General features: G+C 40.5%; 1 protein-coding gene and 1 long non-coding RNA gene across 15 annotated transcripts in view; one reads left to right on the top strand and one right to left on the bottom strand.

The window, feature by feature from the left end:
• The window catches only part of LOC309325779, a 117,710-nt gene that overhangs the window by 23,173 nt on the left and 71,103 nt on the right, over positions 1-23,434 (bottom strand). The gene's annotated exons all lie outside the window — the stretch shown is intronic.
• The window catches only part of ZNF385D (zinc finger protein 385D), a 583,216-nt gene that overhangs the window by 503,017 nt on the left and 56,765 nt on the right, over positions 1-23,434 (top strand). The window lies entirely within an intron of this gene.

The raw sequence follows: 23,434 nt of genomic DNA, 5'->3' as shown, positions 1-23,434 counted from the left end.
GTCTCGGGGCGACTGCAAAGTTGAAACCTTTGGAGAGTACTTTGGTTTCAGTTGTGGTGAGGATCCTGTCTGATATGTTATGTACTGTTTGTTTCATGGGTTGCTGTGGAGGGTGGCTGGGCTTCTGGCGTTTCTCTAGTTTGTGGAGTTTGTTGGTGTGTGTGTCTGTCTTATGTGAGGTCTCCGTTTCAGCTCTCCAGACGGCTAGTTGTTTGCATTTGTCCCAGAGTGCAGGGTGGATTTTGTTACAGAGTTTGAGGTGAAGAGTGAGTAGATCTTTGTTGGTTTGGTCTAGTAGGTATCTTTTCTTGTGTAGTTCGTTTCTGATTAGGGATAGTTCAGTTCGTTTCAGGATCCTTTCGGTGGCTGGGGTTTTAGAATGGAATTTAAGTTGGAAGCATGTGGGAATTAAGTTGTTGTCTCGGCAGTTGCGTAGGAACAAGAGATCACATAAGATGGTGGCTCTTCGGACTTCTAGTTTCTCGTAGGTTCTTGTCAGCTGGAAGGTTTCCTCCCCGTAGAGGTAAGATATTTGCTTTCGTAGATTTTCACGGGTACAGGAATGCAGGTTTTGGTGTCCTCGGGTGTCTTCCCGTGTAAAAGTTGGGGTGTCTAGGCGACGTTTCGACGAGGTCTCACTCGTCATCTTCAGGCTGGTGCTTTCGGCTTCTTGTTACTGGAACAGAGCAGGATCTCAGTGTTTGAGTTCCTATAAATACTGTAGAGGGGGTGTGGTGTATAGCCTCCAATGTTCTGGGCAGAGAGGAAGTTCCCAGGCTAGTGTGCCTTTTCTTCTTTTGTTCCTTAATTACTTGAGAGGTATCTTGAGTGATTTCTTGAGTGATATCCTGAGTACCACTTAGGTGGGTCATTAGGTGTGGATTAGTTGTTAAAGTCTTTGTGTCTTGACCTCTTGAACTTTGTGAAGAGTTTTCCTGAGAAGATGGCTGTACTGTACTTAGTTGTGCTCTGGCTTGGCTTCGTGTATAGGGGCGAGCTGTGGTTTTGTGGCTTGTGTCAGCCAGGTCTGTGTAGGGATTGCAGGGGGGTGAGACCTCGTCGAAACGTCGCCTAGACACCCCAACTTTTACACGGGAAGACACCCGAGGACACCAAAACCTGCATATATATATATATATATATATATATGGTCTGTTTATACTCCTCATTATTAAAATAGCAATATTATTGGCACAGGTGCACAGTTTCATTTAGTCATCATTTATCTTATATTTCTTCAGTGAGTTGGCCAGCAATATTTACCTGTGATAAAGTTTCAGGTCATCTGAAGCATAGGAAGTCTGCAGCTACCGCTGTCCTTACTAAACAGATTCTCTGGTTTTAAACTGTGAACTATTATTGATGTACCTGAACAAACTACAAGATGCTGTCACATAAAAGCTACCCTAAACTGTGGAGTATTGATGTGCCATGACTCATCTGGCCTTTCCTGTCTATGCCACAGTGCTCCCTTTTGTACCCCAAAAGGATACACAATTGTGATTACACAAAGGAAATTACTGGATTCACGTTGTGAGTATTCTGCACATAATGGCTTACAGAGCAGACCAGCCTCATTATGACCAATGCCACAGTTCAGCTAGCTTGTGTACGTTGGACATACTGTAAGTTGTACTGTAAGTTTCGGAGCAAAAATTTACGGTGCTGAATTTTCGTTGCTGACTATATTTACTTGGAATAGTGTTTCAGCTTCTCAGAGCTCATATTAATACACGCTGAAAAAGTGCAATTTGGAAACTGAACTAAATACCAATGTTAAGCTATGCTTATCTTGAGCTAAGTGCATTTTTATTCACATTGAAACAATATTTATAAAGGTATGTCGCTTTGGATTAAGCTTCTGTTTTGATATGAATTGAAAATGAAGCATTTAAAGGTCTAAAATTGCCATCAGGGACTCACTGCTTCTGCAGATGAAATCCAAAAAGGCAGTTTCAAATGAGTCCCCTGCAGCTCTCAGAAATATGCTTTTTTCCCCCTGCAAGAACAAACGTACAGGTGTATTCATTGTATTGACCTGCACTCTTGATAGATAGAGCTTTGAAAAAATGAGTTTTGAGTGAAATGACTTACAAATCTTGTTCTGGTGGGTTTCTGCAGGTTTAAGTGTGTAGTTGGTGGGGACACTGCTGCATAAATAGGTTGCATTTGTACTGAAGCACATTGCTAAAAGCATAAAATGCCTTCTTGTACGCCTTATAAAGAAGTCTTTAGGGATATTCTGAGAATAGGATTTCTCCTTTCTCCAGCGCTGCTTATTTTCTCTGCATCAGTGGTCTTGTCATGATAATCAACTTTTTTTGTCCCAACCATCAATCACTCTTGATTACAGCTGGGTAGAAGTTCTGTACTGTTGATCAGCTCATCAGTGTGCATAATGTTATACCTGGAGACTAGCGAAAATCATCCCTCAGTGGGAACTCACTTCACAGCTTTTGTCAAAAGTACTTTCATCTATCTATCACTCCCCTTGCACTTGTCACTTTTCTCTTTGATTGTAGGTCTTGTGAATTCAGATTACTCTTAGTTAGATGGATTTGAATACTGAAATGTCATCCTGGGTTGCAATATGTTTCATTTCACTGTACAAATATCACAGCAATTATTAATACATGAATTACAAATTAAAAGATGACACTGTGCTTTTGCTCAAGGGAAGGAGCAATCTTCACTAATATTTAAGAGTTGACTCAGGGATGTGGTTTAATTTGGTTAAGGTAACACTTTATAATCAATGTTCACTATAATCAATGTTCACTATAAATAACTAGGTAACTGCTAGCAGGGCAGTGGATTAATTCAGGGGACCCTAACCTTTTTGGGCCAGCAGGCACATTTCAGCTTGAGAAACTGTTATGGGTATCACACACACACACACACAGCAACCAAGCACAAATCATAACCCATTCTATTGGCTACAATGGAATGCTTCTTTCAAGCTGAAATTCACTGGTGCAGGGAGGCAGGGGATTCTGTGGGCACCATCAAAGATCTGTGTGGGTGCATGGGTACCCGTGGGCATCATGTTGCTGATCCTTGCTTTAATTTCCTAACAACACAATCCTCCACATGTCTGCCCTGAAGCACACTTATTGAATCAAATGGAACTTTTTCCCAGGTAAGTGTTATAGGATTGCAGTGTAAGTGACTAAAGAGTAAATTAATTTCTTTAAATAAATTATGAGCCTACTGTTACTGAAAAATGTGGCAACGCTGGTGCCCGCTACAGGTTTGTTTGCACAGGCAAGATGTAGGGAGTATTACTCCTCTTAAATACGGTTTTGGCAGCAAATACATGTGACAGGACTTAGAGACAGCTAGCTAATGCCTGCACGATTGCATGTGAACCCAAATGTTGCATGTTTGAGATACATCTCTCAGCTTTTGCTAGCCACTGACAGTTCAAGAGAAACCAGGAATAGCATCTGGGCCTACCTGCTTACAGGTTCTGGCATTGCCATACGACATCTTTTGAGTTGAGTGACCTGACCCACCACTGGGGCGTCTGTTCTTTATGCAAGTGTTTTACCCTTTTACTTGGCAATTTGGTGGGGAAAGAGGGGCAGGTTCTCCCTGCCACTTGTTTTCCTCTGTGTGTTAGTGAACCAGTGCTCCTCCATGAAACGTGGGAGAGTTCACTTGCCATTCCACTAAGTAGCGGCTGTACAGCAACATTCTTTGAACTGCAACAGAACTGTTTACCCCATGCAGTCTTCCCAGTACCTGTGCTTGCAAGAAGTCACCAGCCTTGTACGTATCCAAGGATCTGGATCATTTGCTGAGTTCAGCTCAGGTGATGCTATAACCCTGATGTAGAACAGACTCATTAAAGGTACATTAAAGCTGTGGTACTATTTTGGAGCCTCTCCTAGAAGACTCATGAGCCAGTGATGTATTGCTGTGTTGGAAACTCATTGTGGGCTATTCTAAAGTATATTTTAGTATGTGTGTATGGATCTGTTTCAAATAGGCCAGAGCTCGATTGAAAGAAGTGATCTGCAGTGCCAGCCGGCGAGTCTACTCAGAAGTAGATCCTATTGATTTTGGGTATAGGATTGCAGCTTTATTCTACTTTAGAACTCACATAACTTTTAATTAGGTATTGCACTTGCTAAATATAGTAGATTCTGATACAGGTTTACTGCTGTAAGCAATGATGCAGATCAATGTGAAGATTTACCAGGGTTCTAGAGGTCATGTAAGCAGGAAAAGAAATGCAGGCTACAAAATCATGAGGTATTCTTATACAACATCAGAAGCACAAGATATAGCCTTTGGCTAATTAAGCAATCTATGCCCTTTTAAACTGTGTGTGGAGAGGTTATTGTTTTTTGTTTGTTACTATGTTACATATTTTTGTGTTCTTATATTGTAAACTGCCCTGTGATCTTCAGGTGAAGGGCGGTATAAAAATTGATTGAATGAATGAATATGGATAATGTTATATTTCCTATAAATATGATATTTCCAAAGCACCAAGTAGAAATGACAAATTAAAGTATTAGAGAACCACAAGAAAGGGACTTGATTAAAATCTCATATTTTTTCTCTCTATAAATGGTTTAATTAGTAAAAGCTAGTTTTCCTATTCCTTCTGGCCATATTTTAGGACAGTGATCAATTATGTTAATTACCTTAAGCAATGCTAGGAAACAGATGGTATCAAATTTCCATTAGACCTGCAAAATTCAGTATCACTTATTCTGTTTCACAGAATATTATAAAACCACTGGCAAATGTTTTCTTTTAATAAGCCAGTAATGTGCATACAGTAATTTTTAAAAGATGAAGCACTCGCTCCAGAAAACTTGCTTTGTTGTATTCTAACCTGATGATTTTTCTTAACACAAATTGAATGATCTCAGGGTAGAAAACACTATTTGTCTTCTTGAGTAAGTCTTTTCCTTGAACCAGAGTTCCATCACTTGCACACACAAACATATTTCACTTTGTAGCACTTTATTTATTTTTTATGGTTTAATAATCAATATGACCATGTTGTGGTATTAAAAGTTTATAGCAAACTGTATTACTTTTCCAAAGACCTGTCAGTCCTCACTGCTCTTTAAAATAAAAAATAAAAAGAATAAAAAGAAATCTGGCTGCTGTATACTCAGATCTGATATCTCTTTTCTATTATAATCCTAGTTGAACAGATTGCCATAATTTATCTGTCATTATTCATCTATTTATCCTGTAATATAATGTTTCTATCAAAATTGTATGTGGTGATAAATGCTTACAATGAAGACCATTGTAATGATAAGCAGGTGCAAAGCAACAGCAATAAGTGAATATCAGTATTTGGAGCTGCAAAGAAATATGAAGTATGGCAAATGAAATTTTTATCTCCCTTGAGATGGATTATTGAACATTACTTAAAAATGACAAGGCATTTGATGTTTATTATTCAGGTTCTGCCTGGCCAAATCCATGGTTTATACACAGTACTAACTGTAGCTTCTTATGTCTAAACCTGATGCCCACATACTTGAACATAAACCTCACTGAAACTGTAGGATTTACTTCTTGAAAGCATAAATAGGATCGTGCTGCACAAGGTTCGCTGTTTGAAGGCAATGGCCCAGTTTGCACTTAACATTAAACCATTATTACGAAGACAGACCTCAGGAAGGCATGGACTTGTGCACTATTCCCTGTTGTGCACGCCAGGGGAATATCCTGCTCCCTTTTTAATTTAACCAAAGTTTAGTGTTGTAGCCGAACCCTAAATTGTGATTCGTCTTAACTATATCTTGTTGGAACACGCCAACTTCTTTGACTACGGTTTGCAATTGGTTTGTTTCAACAAATCATGGTTGTAGTCTGAAGTGACTCACCTGGTGAGGTGGTGTAGCACCCTGCTTGTGGTTAACGCTTAGCTGGAATGAAATATTCAACGCAGCAATAGAGAAATTAAAATAGTAATTTATTTGTCAGACAAATAAATAAGAGGCACAGTGGTACATGGTTACCAAGCTCTGGCCTGGCCTCCTGCCATTCTGGCCAGCACTTATATTCCCTTAATCCAGCCCCCTTTGCTCCTCCTGTGGCTGCCTCTGTCCAATCAGCCTGGTTGAAATTCCTATTGGCTGTTTGGTAGAACCAATCACAAAAGATACACCCACAAAAGATACACCCATTTCCTTGCCCTTATAAGGGAGACAAAGAGCTATATATATGACATATAAGTAATAATATATCTTACATGGAATCTTAATTACCAGCTCACCTCTTGCCCTCCTTGCCCTATTGCCTTCTAAAACAAATGGTTAATCTTACATTTTTATGTTCAACAGATGTCAAGGATCTTGAGTTTCACATCAACATTGAAAGATTTCCTTCATTTAAGGTTTCTAAACAAATGCCTGACAACTATATATCAAGACTGCTTGGATGGCGTCTTCTGTCTGGCAGGGGGGCTAGGCTCATTTGCCCCTCTGGTCTCCTATTGCAATATGACTCTATGAAATAAGAATCTAGCATTCCTTAAATCCTTTGCATAATTACATTTAAGCCAATATATTTAAGCTAATATATTTCATACATTTATCATAGGTAGCCTCTTAAAAGAATAAAGCTTTTCAAAGTAAAAAGGAAGGAACTCAGTAAAACACAGCTTTTAAACAGAAACCTCTTCAGTGTACACCTCCCCCTTTCACCCCCCTTTCCAGCCTCAAAATAAAATAGGAAGAAGCTTCTTCTTCTGCCAAGCCAGTTGCCTTTCCAACATTTAACACATTTTAACCTTTTTAACTCTCTCAGTTTAAGAAACAGCTTTAGAAGAGACTTTTCAAAAATGTTCTCTTTTTCTGTCAGCTAAATGTTTTTCCCCATTTGCTCCTGGCCTTTCAACCTTAGAAAGAAGATCTGGCTCATTTTACTGGGAGGCACATTGGTATTATCTTACCCATTCTTAATAGTGTTTTTTCAGCCTTGGGGCAGCATATGTAATTCTCCCTTTTTATGACTTTGAGAATTGTTTTTCTACTATAAATCAATGGGGCCCTCTTGTCTTAGGAGAATGGCCAAGGTTTTCTCTGCCTGGCATGAAACATTTGAAAATCCTTTTTAAGCTCATTTTTAAATACAAGCCTTGATTGAAATATATAGAAGCTTTGATAAAAATGCAGGCTTATGGTTAGGTGCCTCAGTGGAACATTAATGCTAGCCAGTTACCAGGATGGAAGGAAAAGGTGGTGCGGAGGGAAGGAGAACTTTGTGGCTTTGTACCAGGAGGAGTGCCAGAATGGCTCCACCATTGGGCCTGCACAACCAATATATTGCCAGCTCTCCCTCTTAGTAAGCTGCAGCAAAGCCACTGTTAAGAAGCTACTGTGGCTCTATCTCACTGGATTAGTTGCTTCTGGTTTTGGCAAATCTGACAGTGCCTTACAGCTGTGCTTGAGAAAGCGGAGGGAGCACACAAGCCCAAAGCTCACCTAAAGCTTATCATTATGTCCAAACCAGCCATGATCAAAGCTTGCCCCTTGTGCATTTTGGTAGACATGCAAATCTGTTTAATTTTAATTTGTTCTTAGCCTGTTGTGGTAGTCCAGACTGTTTCTTGGCTTTTTCTTAAGCTCTAAGCTGGATTTATGGCTTTTAGAAAGTCTCAACGGGCTCTGAATTAGATGTTGATTCAGAGGGCAGGTCCACACAAGGGCAGGAATCCGAATTCAACCCACAGTTTCACAAGCCAAACAGCCAATTCAGTGTGGCTCCTTTGAGTCCTAAAGGACCCAAACCACTGCTTTGTGAGGGCATTTGAAAGCCAATGTGCTAGCAAGGTTTAAGAAGCTATAAGGTGGCCCTGCATATAAACCTTCATCTTCCATCCAAGCAAAGCCATGCCTTGTCCTCCAGGTCTTTTCTCCAGTCTACAGTGAGTGACTGGAAGTGGGAAAGCAGCACAAAGCCCTCCTCCTTTTCCTTCCATTCTGCAAACAAACAGAAACTCTGGATTCCCACCGCAATCCTGCTTGTGTCAGATCACACAGATATTTCTGGTGCCACCTTAACTGAAAATATTGCAAACAGCAGCACACCAGGTGGAAGCAGATAGGGTTTGCATTTTGCTGTACATTTTGGGTTTTCCTAGGATTGGGGAAATCCAAATTCACAGATAGGAAAAATGTGCCATGAGACAGAGAATTCTGTAAGCACTGATTATTAGAATTTTTGTGCACAGCATCTTGGAAACTTAAAATCATAGAATTGTAGAGTTGGAAGGGACCCTGAGGTTCCTCTAATCCAGTGGTGGCCAAACTCGGCGCTCTAGATGTTTTGGGACTACAATTCCCATCATCCCTGACCACTGGTTCTGTTAGCTAGGGATGATGGGAGTTGTAGTCTCAAAACACCTGGAGGGCCGAGTTTGGCCACCACTTCTCTAATCCAACCCTCTGCATTGAGGCATGTGACCTCTCTTTCTTACAAAATGTTCAAGCACATTATGCTGCAAACACTATAAAGCAAACACCTTAATTTTAACAGGGAAGAGTAGTTGCGACTAGAGCTACTGCGCTATGTTCCTTCCAACACGTTTTTCTTGAATTGCTGGACTAACAGAGGATGACTGCATTTAAATGTGCTGTGTACTGAAACATGAATTGCCTGCAGGAAAAGGCTGGCCTTTAGTTTCACCACAGGGTATTCAGCATGTGCAAAAGTGCATTTACCAAGTGATGAGTGATGGATTGGCACTTTGGGGTCCTTTGAACTGGGAGTGATTCAGTGTCTGCTTGTGAGATTCTCTTGTATCAACACCAAATAGGATAAGGCAATGCTACACTGATATTTGTGGCCAGTTTCTAATCTGTTTTGCTATGCTTTTTGTGTGTTGCTCATGCACTGCAATCAATGGAGATACACCGAACAGGCATAAGTAAAGCCAGCCCCTTAATCAATTACAGAAACAAGAAGTACTATCTCTAATTTTCTTTTTAACCTGCATGTTAAATTAATGCCTAAAAAAAAAAGAAGAGGAGCTGTAACCTTTGCAAATCTTACGCAACTATGCACATGCAGTTTAATTCGTTCTGTAGGATGAAGCAAATATTGTCAAAGATAATAAGTTCCTTCTGCAGGCTCTTTCAGTTCTAATAAGCTAAATTGGATGATGGCAGGGCCTTAAAAGTATAAAAGAGCTTGAGTCAGGACCATTTTAAATATTATGCTAGTGTAGAGTCTCAACCAAGTAGGATTTGCAGATGTGTCAGAATTATAGGGTGTCTATAATCTTTAGGATATTACCTATTTCCAATTATCTGTTGGATAAATGTGCCTATCCTGTCCATTGTTTTGATATATCCTAAAATTTCTCATGGCTGATCTTCCCTAGCCACATGGAAGAGGCGGAACAATTCGAAATGCTGGCAAGAGCAACAGAATTAAGTGTTTTCCCACACAGGCGTAGAGGTGAATAAGGCCCACATCTGTTAGTATCTGCAGAGGGAAAGTGTTCCAAGAGGTGTAAAGACCTTTAGTAGGGTTGATATTGGTGGAGGCGCATATTTCAATACATTACTATGATGCTAGAAAAAGAAGTTCCAATGCTATTTTTTAAAATGTGCTGTACATAGTTTAAGACCTGGAGTGAAACAAAGGAAGGGGTAAGGACGTATGAGAGATCTCCCCACCCCTAAAAAAAAGAAAACCTGCTTGCCTCTCATTGCAGGGAACTACCTTGTATGTGCAAACCTAGGTTCCTGTCACTAAACCTTCTTTGAACTGCAGTCCACAGTTCCTCTGCTGAACTCATGGAACCCCCACGAGTTAACAATACATGTGCATTAAGTAGGCTGAAAGGAATGTTCCCTTTCAGCTGAATAAACTGTTCTGCTGTAGATTCTAATTCATTCCCAGTGGACAACTTCTTGCCCTACTGGCAAATTTGCACCAGAAAGCCCCTGGCTTAGCTTGCCAGCTTTAAGCCTTTTCCCGACTAGTGATACGCTTGAAGAAGCCTATTAGTTTCACCATGTATAAGAAGCCTGAAGGTGATAATACATCTTAAGTCTGTGAGCTGGAAGGGAAAATATCTGGTTCATATTGGAAATATGATAGACTTTCATTTATTAGTTGTGAGCAGATGTGGCAGTAATCCAGAATCTGGAGCAATTACTGTTAAAGACTGGGTGTATGGGGGGAGACAGAAACTGGGGACATTAAGAACGAACAATGTCATAGCACTGTAGCCTCGGCGGAAAAGTTGCATTGGAATCATTGCAGCCAGAGTGCAGATACATCTCGTATTCTCCTAAGTATTTATGTTGCTTGGCAGAACGGTTGTATGAGTGGGTTGAAGTGATGCCAGGACATTCTTTGCACTGGAAATGACTTTGCACTAGTGGTATGGTCCTGCTGGACACCACACAAGTTCAGATTAAACTCATGGCAGAGCCTCTGATAAATAGGCACAATGGCCAGCTTCACAAATGATGCTTAGCCAAAGCTAAACCATAGTTCATAAAACAAACCTCACTATAAGTCACCCCACAGATGATCAAACAAACCTTAGGTTGTTTTGTGAAATTGTGCCTTGTTCCCCCTCTGCTCCTTCCTGCTTACCATCTACCTCTTGCTCCTTCACACACTCTACTTGAAATACCAAAAATCTTTGCAGCACCTGTGCTGTGGGTTAAACCACAGAGCCTAGGGCTTGCCGATCAGAAGGTCGGTGGTTCAAATCCCCGCGATGGGGTGAGCTCCCATTGTTCGGTCCCAGCTCCTGCCAACCTAGCAGTTCAAAAGCATGAAATGCAAGTAGATAAATAGGTACTGCTCCGGCGGGAAGGTAAACGGCATTTCTGTGCGCTGCTCTGGTTCGCCAGAAGTGGCTTAGTCATGCTGGCCACATGACCCGGAAGCTGTACGCTGGCTCCCTTGGCCAATAAAGTGAGATGAGCACCGCAACCCCAGAGTCGTCCGCGACTGGACCTAACGGTCAGGGGTCCCTTTACCTTTACTACTGCTGTGGCTTCACCACATCCCAATGGCCCATCTCATTGGCTGTCTCTGAGAGTAAGGGTGTCGAAATGTTCTCAGAGCTCTCAGCCTATTGTTTTCGACTGCCAGTTTCCACTTAAAGTTTCTAACTCTTTCCTCTGTCACCTTAAATGTTACTCTGTACCATTACTCCCCACCCTTTAGATGGTACTCAAATCACTCCCCTCCCCCCAAAAAGTGAAGTGTTTGAATATATCTCATTGGGAGGACACAATCAAACATTGTTCCACACATTCTGGAAAAGAAAAAATTGGAGAGAAGGAACTCCAGCTCTTTAGCAGGCAAGATTTCATGTCCCATAACTTGACTTTTCTCTTTTGAGGGGAAAAATTGAAGGGTGGGACCACATTGTGTCCATGTGTTTATAAAGTTTGGGTTCGTTCCAAGGGAGTCTGTGCTGCTGCTGCTGCTAACATCCCTGCTGCTTTTGGGAGGGGGGACTTAAGATAAATATGTGGTGGGTGGGTGTGTTGCATACTTAACAATGTGGCTATCTCAGCTGAGGTATTCTTGCTTTTAAAACATTTTTAAAAGCACTATGCTAATTTGAACAGCCATGATTTGTAAAGTGCTAGCAGCAGTTTGTTTTTTTTTAAACTTGACTAAAACATTTGAGTAAAGTGATGAAAGCTGGTCATAAAGGACAATAGCCCCTTTAACATTCCATTTAAGCTTTCCTCTCCACATCCCAGCTGTGCAGTAAAGGCAGATCACAGCGAAGAAACCTCTGTAAAGAGATGCAATCTGTTAAGAAGGGACAGAAGTCCCTTTAAGATGCTGGAAGTAGATAAGTTGAGTGAGGAAATGATCATTTTACCAGGCAGACCTAGCAATGACATCATCTTTGCTAACACACCCAGCAAGAGCTGGGTAATTTCATTTTTCAGCCACTCTTGGTATCATCTCTATAGCTTACAGTGAAATGTGAATGGGACAAACAAACATATACTTAAACCATAGTTCAGAATCTGTCTGAGTTCACATTAAACCATAGTTTAGGTCAGGTTATTTTTTTGCTAACAAACCATAGCAAATAAAACATAATTAAGGCACTGTGCTGGATTTGCACATAATACTAAGCCATGGTTTATTAAGTACTGATTATGTAAACCATGGTTTTGTTGGAATTCTCCCTTGGTCAGAGGTATGTGCCTATCTGTTCAGGCACCGGCTGAATTCCTTTGACCTCCCTCCGGCGACTCCCGGCAGGAAAAACACACGAGGTCCGTTCCGGCGATTTTCCTCAGGCTGTGAGAAAAACACACCAACTGCTTCTCCTCCTCCTCCTCCCTGCATATCCCCAGGGAGGGGAATCAGACTCAGACAGAAATGTATCTACATGTCTTTATTCCTGTCTTTAGCAGTCATACAGTCAAAGATGTCTGCTCTCTTCAACAAACAGAGAGAAACTCCCAAACTCCACCCATCTGCATCCTGTACAGGTCATATGACACACACTGAGCTCACATCCTGTGCTCAATAAGGAGAACGACTGCCCCTTTGTTTCCATGGCAACAGTCACAAACATCCAGTTTGGCTTTGCAGCCACAAGCAGCTGACTGAGCTGCAAGAGCCTTTGCTTGCTGCAGCATTGCTGCTTTAGAATAACAGGTTTAACACTAAGTGCAAACCAGGCCACTGAGTCAGAAACCATGAAGAGTAAATAGATAAGCACAATGAACAGTGTTGTGCATATCCAATAATTGTTTCACCACATATTTTGCTCAAACTCACATTTGCAAGGAATGTCAGTTCCCCATTTTACAGAAGACAGAACCTCTGGAAGATGTGCTTTATGTAGCTAAATTATTACTTGGAAAGAATGGTATTTCAAAAATACTTAAAGCAAATCATAATTAATAGGCCCACCCACTAAAACTAATGAGAGAAGTATGTGACATTTGCTATTACCAAAATGCTTTCCAGAATGCTGGGCTTTTTGTATAGTTTGTGGTTTGGTAAGCAGAGATATTCTGCAAGGTTAGGCATTTGTTAGTGAAGTTCTTTCAGTAGAAAGGAGACTTGTGGAATTTGTTCATTATTCAAAACTAAAATACATCCAGGGGATAAATCTGCACATTATGGTGCAACTAATCAGTTACAATGCTGTGATGGGATAATGATTAAAAGTAAAATATTATCTTAACGAATCAAGACACGCAGAGGAAGAAGACACTGGACAAGAGGAAGCAGAGCAGAAGCCATATAATAAAGTTGCATTGTTTGTAAGGTTGAGTTTGGGATGGTCTGCAAAGTGGAGGTTGGTCACTCACCTGCCTAATGTGAAACTCGTAATGACAGGAAATAACTACATTGCACAATTTCAGACAATGTGCCATTGAATGTACTTGTTGAGAACAGAGTGGCTGTGTTCAAGTGCTATGGTTTTCTATCATTACCTAACCTGAGCGTTACTTAATACAAGCACAGTTTTCTCAATGGATTATCTCTTGCTTTTTAAATTAAATTATGTGAATGGGGTCTGAAGGCACATGGTTCGGGTCTGTGCTGATGCAGGTCTAGCCCTATCAGCTGTCAGGATGGGAGACAGTAGTAGCTGATCAGTTGAAGTGGATGGTTATGACTGCACTGCTGAGTGGCAGCTCTTTCTATTGTGTGTGTGTGTGTGTGTGTGTGTGTACAGGCAGCAAACATTTTGCACGGGGGTTCCGTTCCTGTTTCCCAGGTGCATTGGTGGAGACTGCTCCACCCCATTCTGCCCTGTTTCACCCCACCTGAGCCCCATTCTGCCCTTTTCTGGGTCTAAAAGGACCCGCACATTGGCAGTCGCTTGTCAGTTGGACATGCGCAAAATGGAAGCAGTATATGTATGTGTGTGTATATATATCAGAGGTCAGCAACCTTTTTGCAGCCGTGGGCAGGTCCACCATCCCTCAGACTATGTATGTGGTAGGCCGGACCATATTTTGGGGGGGGGAAATGAATGAATTCCTATGCCCCACAAATAACCCAGAGATGCATTTTAAATAAAAGCACACATTCTACTCATGTAAAAACACCAGGCAGGCCCCACAAATAACCCAGAGATGAATTTTAAATAAAAGGACACATTCTACTCATGTAAAAACATGCTGATTCCCAGACCATCTGTGGGCTGGATTGAGAATGCGATTGGGCTGCATCTAGCCCCTGGGCCTTAGGTTGCCTACCCCCGGTATGTATATATATATATATATATATATGTGTGTGTGTGTGTGTGTGTGTGTGTGTGTGTGTGTAGATGGATAGATAGATAGATAGATAGATAGATAGATAGATAGATAGATAGATAGATACGGATATCTTTCCGCTGACAGGACTCAAGGCAACTTACAGATAAAAACAATTGCCCAAAACATAGCTACCCTCTATACCATCTCCCCAGCCCCCACTAAGTGAAGACTATCTAAGAACCACGTCGGCTCCTCTGAGAAGGAAATTGTGCAACTATAAAAAATGTGGCTTCACAACTGCTGTATTTTTTTTTTCCATCGAGGAGGGTTTTTTTTTGTAAGACTGCACATCTAAGTGGAGTGATTTATTGCTATAAACAAGATGTGTAGACATCCAACACTGAAAGCAGCTTGACCACCTGCATGTCATGCAGTGGTGGAGCTACTTAAAATTAGTTTGGCCTGACCACTTTCTTACAAATAAGGACTTATCCACATTTCTTCTTGTCCCACTGCTTGCTCCCAGGGAAAACTGCTCTCTAGCGCTCAATCAGAGCAAATGGCAATTTGGGTTTTCTCCAGATTGACATTTGCTCCGACTCAGAGCTCAAGAGTGGGTTTTCCCTGGGAATGGAGCAAAGCAAGGAGAAAACTACTCTGACCCATGCCTAGAAAATGCGGGTCAAGCGGAAAACTGCTCAGACCTGAGACAAGCAAAAATGTGGATGAGCCCTAAACCTAGGAAGGACATCTCATGTTTAAAAGCCCCCAGTTCCAACATTATACTATTGGATCAAATGGCTACTAGTCCTAAAAAGTAAATAAATCAAGATTAAGGTAAAGATCATAAACCGAATTATTTAAATGAATGGTATAGGTGATTCACTTGAAGAGTTTTTTGTATATCTACTTAAACAAAATGCTAGATGAAGAAAATTGGGTGTAGTCAGACTTTTTCATCAACACAATCTAACAGTTATACCTCTCCTAATGCTATTCTGTGATTCCCACCCAACTCCCATTTTGTCCATGATTTTGAAATCTCCTGCATGATTTTTGTCAATTCTGGGTGGTTGTGTCTCATAAAAGATATGCCAATTGTTCCCCCGCCCCTGGAGGAATTTAGTTAGTAATGAGAAAGCAAGGTTTAGATTTAGATGTTTCAGAATAGTTAATTTAAAGTTGTGTAACATTCTTATGAACACCTACTTTTTAAAACTCCCAGTTTTAACACAGGAGGACTTGTCAAGTAATTTGTTCATGGTTGGTTTTCATGATAGATTTCAAGGGAAATTAAAATATTCACGGAAATAGCTCATTCTTGAAGTTGCTTTGTTGTCTTTCACACATTAAATTAGCTCATTACTTCTGTATATATAGTGGGGAAAAGCATCTGTTTACACGGTTAATAATATTAAAATTACTTACAAGTAACAGAATAAGCAGCAATTTGCAAAAGCTAATCATATTTGTGCACTCCTCTGCAAAAAGTAAACTGTTAATACCTACCCACAGGGGAAAATACTTGCTGGCTGAAGCCATTTCATTTAATCATTAAGGGTAATATACTGAATACAGAATGCCTCAAAAGCAGAGAAAGAGTGACAAAAATATAACAATTTTCTTTCCAGCAGTGAATGGTGTGAACACTTCTGTTATTAAGAAGGTCAGCTGCTTATTCAAAGATTGTATGGATCCGATCTCTTGAATTGACCCAACTGAGTTTGTTCAGTCTGAATGCTGGTATTTTGTCCTCACAGATTCAAGTAAGATTTGGAAATAGCTCACTCTTGAAGTTCCTTTGGAAAACCACCTATAATTTCAGCAATTTAGATTAGAATGAAGATTAAGTATTCCAAATATTGACTGGCAGGTGGTGGAGGGAGAAAATTAAAAGCTCTCCTTGCTCTGTAAGCCAAACCTCATACACTGGCTTTGCATTTTCCTCTAAGGGAAGTTTGAGATGTGATCAGATGCTTCAACAATCAGATATGTGAGTGCATTACATGTCTGTTTCCATTATAATGCCATAAATGCCATGTGGTGTATTGAGTTACTGTTCTGTTCTTCCTTAGAATAATAGATATCAAGCTGTCTACTTGTGGGACGTAAAAACATTTTCTCTGTGCCAAAAGTGAATCTGAAATGGAACTGGAGACCCCCAACTTCCATTAATATTAGGGCATGTTCAGAAGCCATATGCCTCTGAATATTAGTTCTAGGGGAACAACAATGAGGGAGAGAGTTACTGTATTTCCTTCAGGTCTTTCTCGTGGGCTTTCTGGAAGCTCCCAATTACACACTATAGGAACAGGATTAGACTGACCATGTGGAAAAGAAGCCAGGGTTCCTGCACTTTAATAATGGTGTAGATGAAAGGACTCCAGCGAAATGTAGCTTGCATGACCACCCTAAAGTAGATGCTGAATTAGATGGGTTTTTGGTCTGATCTAACAAGCCTTAATGCAGGGTGATAGCTTCATTAATTTTATTGGAGGGTCGGTTTTTGTGCTGACTGGTAAGGAGTCAGATGGAGCTCCAGGTCATATAGCAAATGGCATGTTGTATTCAAAGCATCCCAGATGCCATTAAATTTGTGCAAGATTTTTTCTTCCATATATATGTTGTTTGCTCTCAGAATGCCAGTTCTAGTAGTTCTGTTACTCAGTCATTGGTTTCAGATGGAAACTGAGACTACCAAACATGCAAAAAAGCAGTCTCTTAGCAACTAAGACAACACACATTAATCCAAGCTGCATGCATCTTATCAACGGCCCATGCAGTCAGAATGTAACTAAGCACCAAATCAGAAAGCACAGTATTCAGAATTTGTGCCTAGTATGTGGTTGGTTTTTGAGGTTCGCTGCCAACTTGCAAGGTTCATGTACCTGACAAAGTGGGGGTTTGAACCACAGACGCTTTTTGTTGCAGAAATTTGTTGCAGGTGTCTCAGGGTTCTTTATATATGCAAAATGCTCGTTTTAGGGTGACCAGAAAAGGACAACCTGATCATCCTAGTTTGGATTTACCATTCCTTTATTTTCATATAATCAAGGAATAAAAGGACAAATGATTAAACCCAATTTTTTTTTTTGTCAGTGATCCTGCATTATTTCTGATACTCTTTTTATATTCCTCATGCCACTTTTCTTCCTTTTTCATTTCGGAGTTGAGACCCAATCACAGCTCTTTAATTCCAAGTTCAGCAAAGCTGCTGTTTTGATTGTATACGGACAAAAGAAGTGGTTTCCATAGCAACAGGTACAAGGTGAAAACACTCAAGTTGGCAACATTATTCTCACCCACTCAAGTTTCGTTTATTTATTTTGTTCACAAGATAAAGAACAGTCAATAGGAAGTTTTCAGCTAAACTGAGAGGAGAGACTTAAGGGCAGGTAAGTGTGCTCCCATTTTGCTTCAGCTGGAGCTGTTACAAAGATTTCTGCTTTAAATTGAGTTTTAGGAAAGCATTAGTTTTATATAAGGTGCCATGATATTCTTTTCAACTAAAATTAATGATAATTAATGAGTGGCTGGGGAAACCCAGCCAGATGGGTGAGGTATAAATAATAAAATTATTATTATTATTATTATTATTATTATTATTATTATTATTATTATTGTATTATTATTATTATTATTATTATTATTATTATTATTTTATTATAAGCTGCTTTTCTTCTTGTATCATCTCTAGAAAATTGTTCTTTTTACTTTAAATATTAATTTTAAGAAATGTCTCATAATTCTTGGGTGTTATATGAATGTGTGTGTGTTCCCAGTTTTGTAGTTTGGATGTTAGTTCCCATCCGCCAAACATGCACATAGAATGGTTTTCCTTGATTTTATTTATATTAATACAGGTGTTAAACGTGCACAATTCTAACTTCACATGTAGAGAGAGAAAACCACATCCTCATTTGCAGGTCAATGCTTTTGTTTCAGAATGTGTAATTTAAAAATTAGAGAGAAATTTAACTCGGAAAATAAATGAAAGGTTTAGATGACCATGTGAACTGTATATGTTGAAATTGTGCTTCTTCTTCCCCCACCGAAACCATGGAGGTTTCCATTTGATTGGCAATTTATCCTGTGTTTAATAAAGTCTCCTTGTGAAAACTTTCCACCCATTGAAACAGGTGCTATTTTACTTGTTGAAATCACTGTCACAAAGAAAGGTAGCATTATGGAAGGCTGAATAAATCAGCCAATCAGATGATAATTGCAGTTGCTACGTGAGGGAGAAGAAAATTGGGCCCCATGTTCCACCCCCAGTTCAGTTTGATTTTCTAGAGGAGCAGCTTTCTGGAGCTGTAACAGTGGGGGAAAATACATAAAGTAGCTCATTACTGGAGGGCCTCCTACATTAAGGTTATGCACTTGATTCCGAAATAGCAGAGGTTTTTAGATTTCAAATATTTCTAACATTAAAACACATCTAACAAAATGTAATTACGGTTAATTTAAAAGTCTGGAGGTTGGGTGTACCAAAGGGCAAGTACATTTTGAATATCCATAAATGAATGAGGGATACATAATATATAGTAATTTCAGGGTAGCAGCCTCAGTGCTGATGACTGCAAAATTGCAAAACATTGGTTCTGCAGTGTGAATAACTGAATATGAAAATTGTGTGTGTAGGAGAGCTTCTTGTTCCTGCTTTGCTGATTCTATCTTGCACCAAATGAAAGGCAGAAGTTGGGGGAAATCTAGAGATCTGTTATCCACACTTAACTTTTGCCCCACACTTTCTAGGCACAAGTGTGCACTTTAAAGTTCCCTGTCTGAGCACTTTTTTTGCCTCACCCCTTTCGCCAGGAAAGCTTGCTCTTTAATGCTGAATCAAAGCAAATGGCAGTTTGGGCTTTTTGCAGATTGCTGGTCACTCTGGTTCAGCAGTAAAGGGCAGGTTTTCACAGGGAAAGTGCTTCAGAATTTTGTCTGATAAAACTCCTGATAGTCTTTCCAAAAAATGTTGTTTCAGTATATGTTTCTTATACCTTTCTTGTATCTTTACTCCCTGGACTCATAAGACAACAACTAGTTATGCACCTGTGCACTTACCTGTCTGCGGACAAACGTTGGCTCCCTCGGTCAGTAAAGCGAGATGAGCGCCGCAACCCCAGAGTTGTTCTTGACTGGACTTAACTGTCAGGGGTCCTTTACCTTTAATTCAGCAGTGCAACAGAGTGTTTTATGCCTTAGTCATGTAGGAGTTCATACTTAAAGGTAAAGGTACACCTGACCATTAGGTCCAGTCGTGGATGACTCTGGGGTTGCAGTGCTCATGTCGCTTTACTGGCCGAGGGAGCCGGCGTTTGTCTGCAGACATGTGGCCAGCATGACTAAGCCGCTTCTGGCGAACCAGAGCAGTGCATGGAAACGCCATTTACCTTCCCACCAGAGCGATACCTATTTATCTACTTGCACTTTTGACGTGCTTTCGAACTGCTAGGTGGGCAGGAGCTGGGACTGAACAACGGGAGCTCACCCCGTTGCGGGGATTCGAACCGCCAACCTTCTGATCAGCAAGCCCTAGGCTCTGTTGTTTAGAACACAGTGCCACCTGCGTCCCAGGAGTTCATACTTAGGTTTGTCTTTTTCCACTTTAAAATACTCTTAAGTCAGTTTTCCTTCTAGCAATTTTAGCATTAGGCAGACAAGTTGGTATGGGTAAGATCTTTCAAAACCTTCTCAGTCATTACTCAGCTGAAGACTTCTTGTGTAAGTTATTGATTAGATGATTGAAGAGTAAAGAAATTGTATGTTGAATAAAAATAAAAGATAAGCAATAGTGTTGAACTAATCCTTACACTTGTTGTAAGTCCTGAACAAGTATCGATAATTCACACACACATTATAAGTAAAATGAAAATAGATCTACATTGTAGATACCTTAGTTGTTGTTGTTTGGCTGGTGGTGGGACAGAGGTCCCACAATGTGCAGGAACAAGAAGCCATCAAATCTTCCTTTGTTAATTTGTTTTTTACACCACCTCATTATGCCTGGGATTTGCAGATGCAGGTAAAATTAAACAATATATTCTAAACTCACAGTGACAGAAGTTTTCTTACGGATTGCCAAGTAAATGCAAGCACTGCTTTCTTGCATAGCACTAGTCTTTCTAGAAGATTGCTATAAATGATTTTAAAATTCCTTTTCAATGTACTTTTCATTTTCTGCCACTATTATCTTAAGGAATGTCACAGTATGTATGCTTCTTTCCAACCCTGGATAAAATGGTACAATCAGTCATCCCGTCTCCTTCCACAGTTCTGCATCAGGGTTTCCACTCAGGTTCAGGCTGCGGCTCCATTTTTCCTTTTCTGCATGACATTCTGGCATAATTACATTCCCCCCCCCCAAAATCTGTCAGATTTTAGCCCTTTTGCTTCAAGAAGATGGCATTTTATGGTGAAGCTTGTTGTCTCTTCCCCTCCCTTTTTTTGTAATTTTAACTTGGTACTGTATTTTTTGCCCTTTAGGATGCACTTTCCCCCCTCCCGGGATCGGCGCAGCTCCGCGCAACCCCCCGGAGCCTGGCACGAAGTTGCGCCAGGCTCCCAAAGGTTACGCAAGCTCTCAGAGGGATGCTGAAGCTGCGCGCAGCTTTGGCATCACTCTGGGAACCGTTCTGGGGGCTGGGGTTGGGGGAAGCTCAGGCTTTCCCTGCCCCCAGCCGCGCAAGCTCCCAAAGCATTCTGGGGGCTGGGGTTGGGGGAAGCTCAGGCTTCCCCTGCCCCCAGCCGCGCAAGCTCCCAAAGCGTTCTGGGGGCTGGGGTTGGGGGAAGCTCGGGCTTCCCCCGCTCCAGCCCCGCGCCTGGGTGGGTGGGTGGGTGGGTGGATCCCCCTCCCCAAATCTAGGTGCGTCCTATGGGATGGTGCGTCCTATAGGGTGAAAAATACGGTAAATTAAATTATTCAGTCAAATATTACTATTGTGTATTGCACAAATATCATAGGGGAATGCAGTATAATAGAATTATAGAACTGTGGAGTTGGAAGGGACCCAGAGGGTCATCAAGTACAACCTCCTGCAATTCAGGAATCTCAACTAAAGCATCCATGATAGATGGCTATGCAACCTCTGCTCAAAAACCACCAGTGAAGGAAAGTCCACCACTGTCCGATCTTCCCACTCTTTTTCCATTCTTACAATTTACTTTTCAGGAAAACACAATGACATCATATTATTATTATTATTATTATTATTATTATTATTATTATTATTATTATTTCCAGTTCAACTCTAAAGGTTCAGGAAGGAATCTCTGGTGTAGTTTTATTTAAAAACTGGTTAAATCTGTTGGTGAACAATCTATCTTTCCCACATAGAAGTACCATTAATCTGCCAACTCTACTTATCTTGAAACCACCTTAAATGCCTTCATATCCCTATGGAAATTAAAGATTTACATTCTGAAACTTTAACACAAGGCATTTAAATGCATCTGAGAGTAGGGGAAGTTCCAGCACTCCATGGGACGTTTGCTATTCAGTTTTACCTGTGCGCTGAGAGCAGTTTCATTTTATATTTCAGAAGACATAAATCTGATAATCCAGTGCATTATGATGTATTTTTATGCCTGTGTACCTTTCACTGAAGTTGGGGTGTGGGATCAGAGTGGACTCAGCATATGAACAGGTGTTGTATAATCTGTTAGTAAAAAAGATAACAGTGAACAACTTGAAGTAATCAAATAATATGGAAATTTAAGCAGGCAAAATAATTATGACAGTTTTATTTTGATGGAATACAGAGTCAAATAGACAGTATTGAAATCTAGTTCGAATTAGAGAACAGCTTAAAAAAAACCCCAACGCTGTTGGACTACAGAAACAAACACATGGCAATGATGACGTGAATGTTTATGATATGCTGCCATTTTATGTATGCCATCCTAACCTAACATTGGTCTTTCAATTTAATAGCAATTAACACCTCTTAACTGTTCACATTTGGCTTACAGTATGTCTCTTAATGTTATGTGTTGTTTGAAAACCGTAAAAGATGCATGATTGTGCTATTTTTTTCCAACTTGTTTCTAATTAATATCTCCACTGTCCAGTGTTCTTTCAATAAGGGTACCTGCCACAATACCTTAAAAAAAGATCATTGATACTTTTGACTATGAGCACAGCCGAATAGTCCTCTGTAGCCAAGCTGCACAAATTTTTAAGTGACCTGCCCTTTAGCAAAGATAGTCACTACTTAAGCATTTGGTTTTGTACATAAAGATTTGCTACATTGCAGTTCAGAATAATAGACCAGTTTCTGTAGATAAACAAGTGTAGTGTAGATAAACTACTGTTTATCCAGCTGTTAGGTAAATGAATAAACGTAGAAAGCGTAGGCTCAGTGATTACAGCATGACCTTATATCTTGGTGAGCACTGATATGGTGTTCCATGTGACATGACTGGCCTGTTCTCTTTAATCTTAGGAATGCTCTGCAAAACCCCCTTTCAAGCTGTATTCAAAGCTTGCCCTGAAATATCATCTCCACTCATGAAAGAATAATAAGTAATCCATGCACATGTGGATCTCATTGTATAAACCAGAGCGTTTCGATCACACTTCTGTATAAAGAAGGCACAAACCCAATTCACGTACGCTCTTCCATGCATAGTGAAATGTAAGATTTCACTACCTCTCCATGTGGCTGTTCCATCTCCAAGATCACCAGGCCAAGCAGTCTCCCCAGATCAATGTGGGGAAGGCCTGAAAAACATGATCAATTTCCCAGAGAGCCTACACGCATTGGATTTTACACATGCAAACCCTAATGAAATGCTACATTCACACGTGGACAGCAGGTTAGAGAAGTGGACTGGATGGGCACGGAGAAAAGGCATGTACAAAGGAGTGAGATTGGGGAGAGTACCATTTCACCTGGATAGTGAATTAGCAAAGTATCTGCCATGTAAGGAAGGGAAGGCTTGTGCACTGCAAGTGTATTGCAGTGGGAGCCATGTCAACAAAGTTTAGCCACACAGTGTCACACAGAGGCAAGATTTGCTTCTATAACAACAGTCCCAAGATTCTGCGTTTTCCTATAGTTGTGAATGGCAGCCATTCATTTGTATTGGAGAAAATAAAGAGGTACACTCAGATACACCATTGAGGTATGTGAGGGGCACCTAACCTTATCTCTTACACCAATAATTATTGCAACCATTTAGAATTCAGCCAGTTCCTATCTGCAGAGCTCCATTCTGGTCTCTGGATT

The sequence above is a fragment of the Podarcis erhardii genome (assembly GCF_964252035.2).
Source record: "Podarcis erhardii genome assembly, chromosome: 12".
Taxonomy (NCBI): Eukaryota; Metazoa; Chordata; class Lepidosauria; order Squamata; family Lacertidae; genus Podarcis; species Podarcis erhardii.
Note: the sequence above shows the minus strand (reverse complement) of the source record. Positions and strands in the feature narration are given on the sequence as shown.